Genomic DNA, 7,208 nt, shown 5'->3' with positions numbered 1-7,208 from the left:
CTCCCCTAATACAGTTGTTCCCCCCCTCCCCTAATACAGTTGTCCCCCTCCCCTCCCCTAATACAGTTGTCCCCCTCCCCTCCCCTAATACAGTTGTCCCCCTCCCCTCCCCTAATACAGTTGTCCCCCTCCCCTCCCCTAATACAGTTGTCCCCCTCCCCTCCCCTAATACACAGTTGTCCCCCTCCCCTCCCCTAATACACAGTTGTCCCCCTCCCCTCCCCTAATACACAGTTGTCCCCCTCCCCTCCCCTAATACACAGTTGTCCCCCTCCCCTCCCCTAATACACAGTTGTCCCCCCTCTCCTAATGCAATACACAATAGGTCCCCCAAGCCCCTTTATTCTTACCTGATCTAGAAGATGTACCTCAATGGTGCAGGAGGAAAGTGATGCGGCAGTCAGTGCAGAGCCGCCGCCGCGCAGCCGCCGGATGTGACGTCATATGCCGCTCACATCCGGCGGCTGAAAGGAAATGTGTCCGTTCTGCTCCAGCCTCCTCTGACCGCAAACAGCCGAAGCAGTGGCTGGCACGAGCGGCCGCATGGACTAACAGAAAAAAATATTTTCCTGTCTTGTGGCCGAGTGCAGCCACATCTCAAAGCGGCCCCAGGGCCGGCGGCCTACCGGGAAATTTCCCGGTATCCCGGTAGGCCAGTCCGGCCCTGGTATAGTATATATTCTACCAATTAAAACATGCATGTATTTAAATATTCATTGTTTTCATTGTGGTCATATATAAAAACAACTTGCTGCTGATCACTTGTCTGAGGACTTTGCCTGCGCTCCCCTTCTGACCCCGCCCAGACTTTCTGTGGCTGTCCAATGATAGACTTCCCAATGTAGCTCAATGTGAAGTTGCAAGGCAGGTGCTCTGGACAACTGCTGCCTCTTGAGTTTAGCTCCACTGAGCTGGCAGGACAAGGTTAAAGGACCACTATAGGGTCAGGAACACAAACATGTATGCCTGACCCTATAGTGTTAAAACCACCATCTAGCCCCCCTGGGTCCCTCATGCCTCCATAAATATAGCAAACTCATACTGTATTCAAGCCTGAAGCTGTAGATATGCATGCTGTTTGCCTAAAAAAAACAAGCAGAAGTGGTAGCCTGATCCAATCACAATGCTTCCCCATAGGATTGGATGAGACTGACAAAGAGGCAGATCAGGGGCAGACCCAGCATGATTCAAACACAGCCAATCAGCATCTTCTCGTAGAGATTAATTGAATCAATGAATCTCTATGAGGAAAGTTCAGTGCCTGGATGCAGAGGGAGGAGATACTGAATGTTTGGATGCATTTTAGGCGGCCATGACCCAGGAAGGATCTCTAACAGCCATCTGAGGAGTGGCCAGTGAAGTTATCACTAGGCTGTAATGTAAACACTGCATTTTCTCTGAAAAGACTGTTTACAGCAAAAAGCCTGAAGGTAATGATTCTACTCACCAGAACATTCAATAAGCTGTAGTTGTTCCGCTGACTATAGTGTCCCTTTAATTTATAAAAGTGCAAATTTCTATTAATATCTGCAATTTTTGGGAAATTAATAAAGGGGCACACTTCACTCATGAGCTTTAAGGGGCTGTAGGGTCCCTTTAAGAGAGAAAACTAGAGATTAAAGGAACACTCTAGGCACCATAACACCTTCATCTGGAGACAACTTTGGGGTTAAACTGTTCGAGATTGATTTAATCCCTTGAGGTAACAGTGCGCCGAGGGGCCTCATCTTCATTCAGATGAAGTTGTTATGGTGCTTAAACTGTCCCTGTATTTACACATTTTATTATTCAGGCCATGGTAATTATAACTTTGTAACCTTTTAATAGTATAATATTATTGAATACATTTTGTGTAATTATAAACATTGTAATATATATGTCAGGTATTATAGCACTGGAATGAATATTGATCTAGACTATTATTTTATTTATTTTTTTGTGAAGAGCTTTTCTTAAGTAATAGCAGTCAGTCAACCGTAATCAGTCAACAAGACAAATGGAGAAACAACATTAACCCCTTAAGGAAGCGGTCCTAAATGCTGCCGGGTGGCATAACACATCCTTGCTGTCCTTCCCACTCATCTGTCAGTCGACATTCCCATTCTGGAGATCGCATAGAGGGACTTGCTTGACATCCGGCAGTCCCCCCATGGCTAATCCGGTCCTTTGGGGCCATGTGATTGCGATGAAATCTTCTGTACTGGTTACAGGGGGGCTGCTGATGTGGGTTATTCTACTTCCTGGGCTGCTATGTGGTCTCAAATGTAACACAGACCCAACAAACCAATCTGGCACACAGAAAAGGGAAAGTCCTAAATTTGACCATGTATCTTTCCAAAACACCATAAAACCTGTACATGGGGGGGGCATAGGCGTGCACGGCCTATTGCATAAGGGTGTGCACCCTAAAGCACAAACACACAAGACCCTTTTATATATATATATATATATATATATATATATACATACACACACACACACTGCTGTGTGTGTGTGTGTGTGTGGGCGCTGTGTGTGTGTGTGGGCGCTGCGTGTGTGAGGGCGGTGTGTGTGTGTGTTAGGGTGCTGTGTGTGTTGGGGTGCTGTGTGTGTGTGTGGGTGCTGTGTGTGTGTGTGAGGGCAGTGTGTGTGTGAGGGTGGTGTGTGTGTGTGTTTGTGAGGGTGGTGTGTGTGTGTGTGTGAGGGTGCGGTTAGTGTGTGTGTGAGGGTGCGGTTAGTGTGTGTGTGTATGTAAGGGTGCTGTGTGTGAGGGCACTGTTAGTGTGTGTGTGTATGTGTGAAGGTGCTGTTAGTGTGTGCTGTGTGCGTGTGTGTAAGGGTGCTGTGTGTGTGTAAGTGTGCTAGGTGTGTGTGTGTGATGGTGCTGTTAGTGTGTGTATGTGTAAGGGTGCTGTGTGTGTGAGGGTGCTGTGTGTGAGGGTGCTGTTAGTGTGTGCGTGTGTGTAAGGGTGCTGTGTGTGTAAGGGTTCTAGGCGTGTGTGTGTGAGGGTGCTGTTGGTGTGTGTATGTGTAAGGGTGCTGAGTGTAACAGTGGGTGCTGTTAGTGTGAGGGTGCCTTTAGTGTTAGGGTGCCTTTAGTGTTAGAGTGATGTGTGTGGGTGCTGTTTGTGTGTATTGTGTGGGGTGGGGGGCCCGTTTAGCTAATAGCCCCTCTCCTTTCCGTGCTGCTACCATCCCTGGTGGTCCAGTGGTGAGTGAACTCTAGCCTGCGGGGCTATTGTTCACTCTCGTGAGATCTGAGAGTTTCCATGCAACGCTCCGACCTCGCAAGAGGAACCCGGCGGAGCTGCTGGCAAGAGCTCCCCGGGTCCTCTCATGCCTCCCTCCTTGCCTGTGGGCCAGTGACGGAGACCGGCCCACGGAGGCACATAGCGCGGGCCGCAGGGATAAGGGTGTACCCAGGCACACCCCGTGCGCACGCCTATGATAGGGGGTACTGTTGTACTCGGGTGACTTCACTGAACACAAATATGGGTATTTTATTGCAGGTAAAGCTAACAGTATTATGACATTCACAGTGAAAATGCCATGCAGAACTAAGAAAATACCAAACTTTTTTTAATTTCGCACAGTCTTTTAGATTTTATTCATGTAAAATGATGTTTCATAAATGAATATTTGATGTGAAATGAAAGCCCTATTTCTCCTGAAGAAAAGGATATATAATAAGTGCACTTTATATAAGCGAAGTAAATTATGCTTGAACAGACATATGGCGCAAATTCCAGGTTTTGTTTTGATCAGAACTTGTACAATTGCCTCAGTCCTTAAGGGGTAATACAACTCATCAATCATTGCTTTGAGCAACTGCCTGCCTCTTGAATTTAGCTCCACTGAACTAAACCACCAGGAATAGAAGGGGGGTTAAGAGTGACGAGTTTAGGCGTGACGGGGTTAGGAGTGACGAGGTTAGACGTGACGGGGTTAGGAGTGACGAGGTTAGACGTGACGGGGTTAGGAGTGGAGTTAGGAGTGACGGGGTTAGGAGTAATCAGTGACTCTTGTTTGCTCTGTCTACTTTGTACTTGTGATTTATGCTGTAATTAATGCTTTTATCTGGCTCTGCTAAATATATTTGTATTGAATTTAATATTAATAAAAAATATTTTACAATTTACAATTTATTAATGTTTTATATTGATTAAAAAATAGGTTAAAAATTCAGTGAAAATAAAATAAATTCAAAAGCCATAAAGGATGAGTGAAAATGCTTAATACATTGTTTCTTCACAGTTTGGTTAATTAACAAAAAAATACTTTTCATGTACCAATCTGCAGAGCTTCCCACCATGTTCTGTGGAGAGCGCAATCCTTCCTAACTGTGTGCACTCTGCTTTCATGAGTTGGAAAAAAATTCACATAAGCATTTCGGAAGGGTGAATTCTGGCAACCAGATTTATAGCTGAGTGATATTATTCACATACAAATTCACCTTTTCCTGCAAATCAAAGTAGATTTGAGAAGCAAGGCTGTAGGAATGAAGTCCTTGCCCAATTATCACACTAGTAAATTTGGGTGTGTTTTTTGTTTTTGTTATGCTGATCTTTTAAATATAGTAGCATGCAATTGGTGTGTGACAAAGTAATACATCAATGCAATACATACATAGTTACATAGTTACATAGCTGAAAAGAGACTTGCGTCCATCAAGTCCATGAAAGATTATATCCTTGAATATTCTGTTTTTGCAAGTATGCATCTCTGATAAAACCACTTCTTCAGTATGCACTCTGATAAAACCACTTCTTCAGGCAGACAATTCCACATCCTTATTGTTATTACAGTAAAAAAAACAACTTTCCTTTGCCATACACTTGCAGACACAGACACTTGCATACAACATACCAAACGTACTGCCCCTGGAATATTTGGGAGATATTGTAATGCATTCTGCAATAATTGCAAATGGTTCACAGAGGAAAATATCTATAGTATCATCAACAACATAAGACAAAATTAGCTGAATCAAATTGACAAATATAGAAACTCAGAAAACAAATAAAGATAGATAGAATAAAAAAATAAAAAATTAAGGTAATTCCAATAAACCTATGCCCGACAGTGAACAAGACTCAAATCAGTAGCAGAGTTCAGGGGTGGGCTGATCGCTCACAGGGCCCTCGGCAATGGTGGATCAGGGGGTCCCCTCCTGGTGCAAGGATTTTTGCCTACTACTACTCTTCTCCCATTTCTTTATGCGGCTCTCACACAGATATTATCTGCACGTTGCCCAGCACCCAGATTGGCTGTGTAAGAGCCGCACTGCCACACTCGCAGGGGCCCCAAAACAGGGCCATATTTACTTTTAACCCCTTAAGGACCAAACTTCTGGATAATAGGAAATCATTACATGTTACACATGTCATGTGTCCTTAAGAGGTTAATCCAACTAAAACAGAGTTTTAATAAAACACTGCTTTTGGATGGAGTAACGTTTGCTGACATGCCCCCTTCCTCATTAAGTAAGTGTATTGGATAGAGGTTGTAGTAGGCGTCAGGGGACTACTGGGGCTGTATTTGCTGTGTGTGTGTGTGTGTGTGTTTGTCTGGATAATAGAGGCTCTACTGTATTTGGGATATATATGCAGTATGTGTGTGTGTGGGGGGGGGGGGGGGGTATAGGAGCTGCAGTGTGTGCAGGGGCTCATGGGGGCTGTAGTGGATGCGGGTGGGGCATAGAGGATGTACCGGGTGCTGGGAGGTATAAGGGCCATACTGGGAGCTAGGAGGTATAGGGGCTGAAGTGGGTGCAGGAGTGGGATGGGTGCTGTAGTGAGTTTGGGGGGCATAGGGGCTGTGGTGAGTGCAGCGGTGGAAGAGGGCTTGGGTGGGTGCAGGGAGAGATGAGCAGTGGTGGGTGCAGAGGAACATAGGTGCTGAAGTGGGTGCTGGAAGAGATAGGAGATGTAGAAAATATTTACAAGCATACCTTGTATAGCCTGTCTCAGCCAGTTTACTCCTTATCTACATAATGCTCACAGGTCAGGGGCTCTCTGCAGCAAAGGAATTAGCAGGCAGGAAGTGATGTCACTTCCCATCTCTGGCCACGTCTCCTCCCCTCGCTGAGAGCACCACATGGGAAACTATAGAGGAGACCTGGCAAGAACAGCAGTATTGCTGCTAGCTCTCCCTCAGTAGCTGAGACAGGTTGCAGGGTAAACCTGTCGCTGGAAAATGTGTGTAAATCTGACTTTCGGAGATCTCCCCAGCCAGAGCATGGTTGTTCAGGCAGCCAGACCCCTGACTGCCTCAGGCCCTCAGTCCATGACCAATCTGTGGTCAGTCCGCCCCTGGCATAGTTATTCACTAAAGTGAGAATTGTTGGGAATTCAAAAAACATGCAAAGAGAATTTCAAATTTAAGGCCGAAGTAACAGAACTGGAAGCATTGCTGACTTAAAGCAGCTTTCCTGTTTGGCTATTTTAGAGAAACTTGAGACTAACTTTGAATTCCTGACACTTTAGTAAATCACCCGTATGGTCAATGAAAGCCCCTCAACAGTTTGGCAAAATGCCTTTGTATGCTGTGTTGTATACATATGTTTATTACATACCTAAGTGTACGTAAGTGTATTATGCAGCTATATGTTAACCTTGGTGTCTCAAAGATCACACTAAATTACTCTGACAATAATATATTCAAACCTTTTTCATAGTTCACCATCAAGGCCAATTGTAATTATGTTGTTACTTTTTCAGATTAATGAGGTATTGATATATTAACCTGTTGCAGTAATGTATGCTCTATATTCAAGCACATGTTTTGCGAAAAGCCTTTAACCCCTTAAGGACGGCGGGCATACTATGCCGTCCTTGGGGACCCAGTCCTAAACGCTGGCGGGCGGCATAGTATGTCCCCGTCGTCATATGCACTTATCTGCTCGCCGGCAACCCCACGCTGGCAATTGCGATGGGTGGACTTGCCTGGCATCCAAGGGAGTCCCCCTGCTGCTGATCCGGCCCTCCCCGGCCATGTGATCGCAGTGAGGACGCATTCACATTGACGGAATAGCCGTCTGAAGCAGTGCCTGCAGGGGCCCTGCCTGGAATGACAGGCAGTCCCCCTGCTGCCTGTAGAAAAGTTAAATAAAGTTTAAAAACAGTGTAAAATGTAATTATATATACTTAGATCATATATATATATTAAAATACACTTAGAATGATATTAATTTTACATATATATATATATATTTACATATATAGTTGTAA

Source organism: Pelobates fuscus, chromosome 6 (assembly GCF_036172605.1).
Source record: "Pelobates fuscus isolate aPelFus1 chromosome 6, aPelFus1.pri, whole genome shotgun sequence".
Taxonomy (NCBI): Eukaryota; Metazoa; Chordata; class Amphibia; order Anura; family Pelobatidae; genus Pelobates; species Pelobates fuscus.
The sequence above is the reverse complement of the archived record's forward strand: the minus strand, read 5'-3'. Positions refer to the sequence as shown.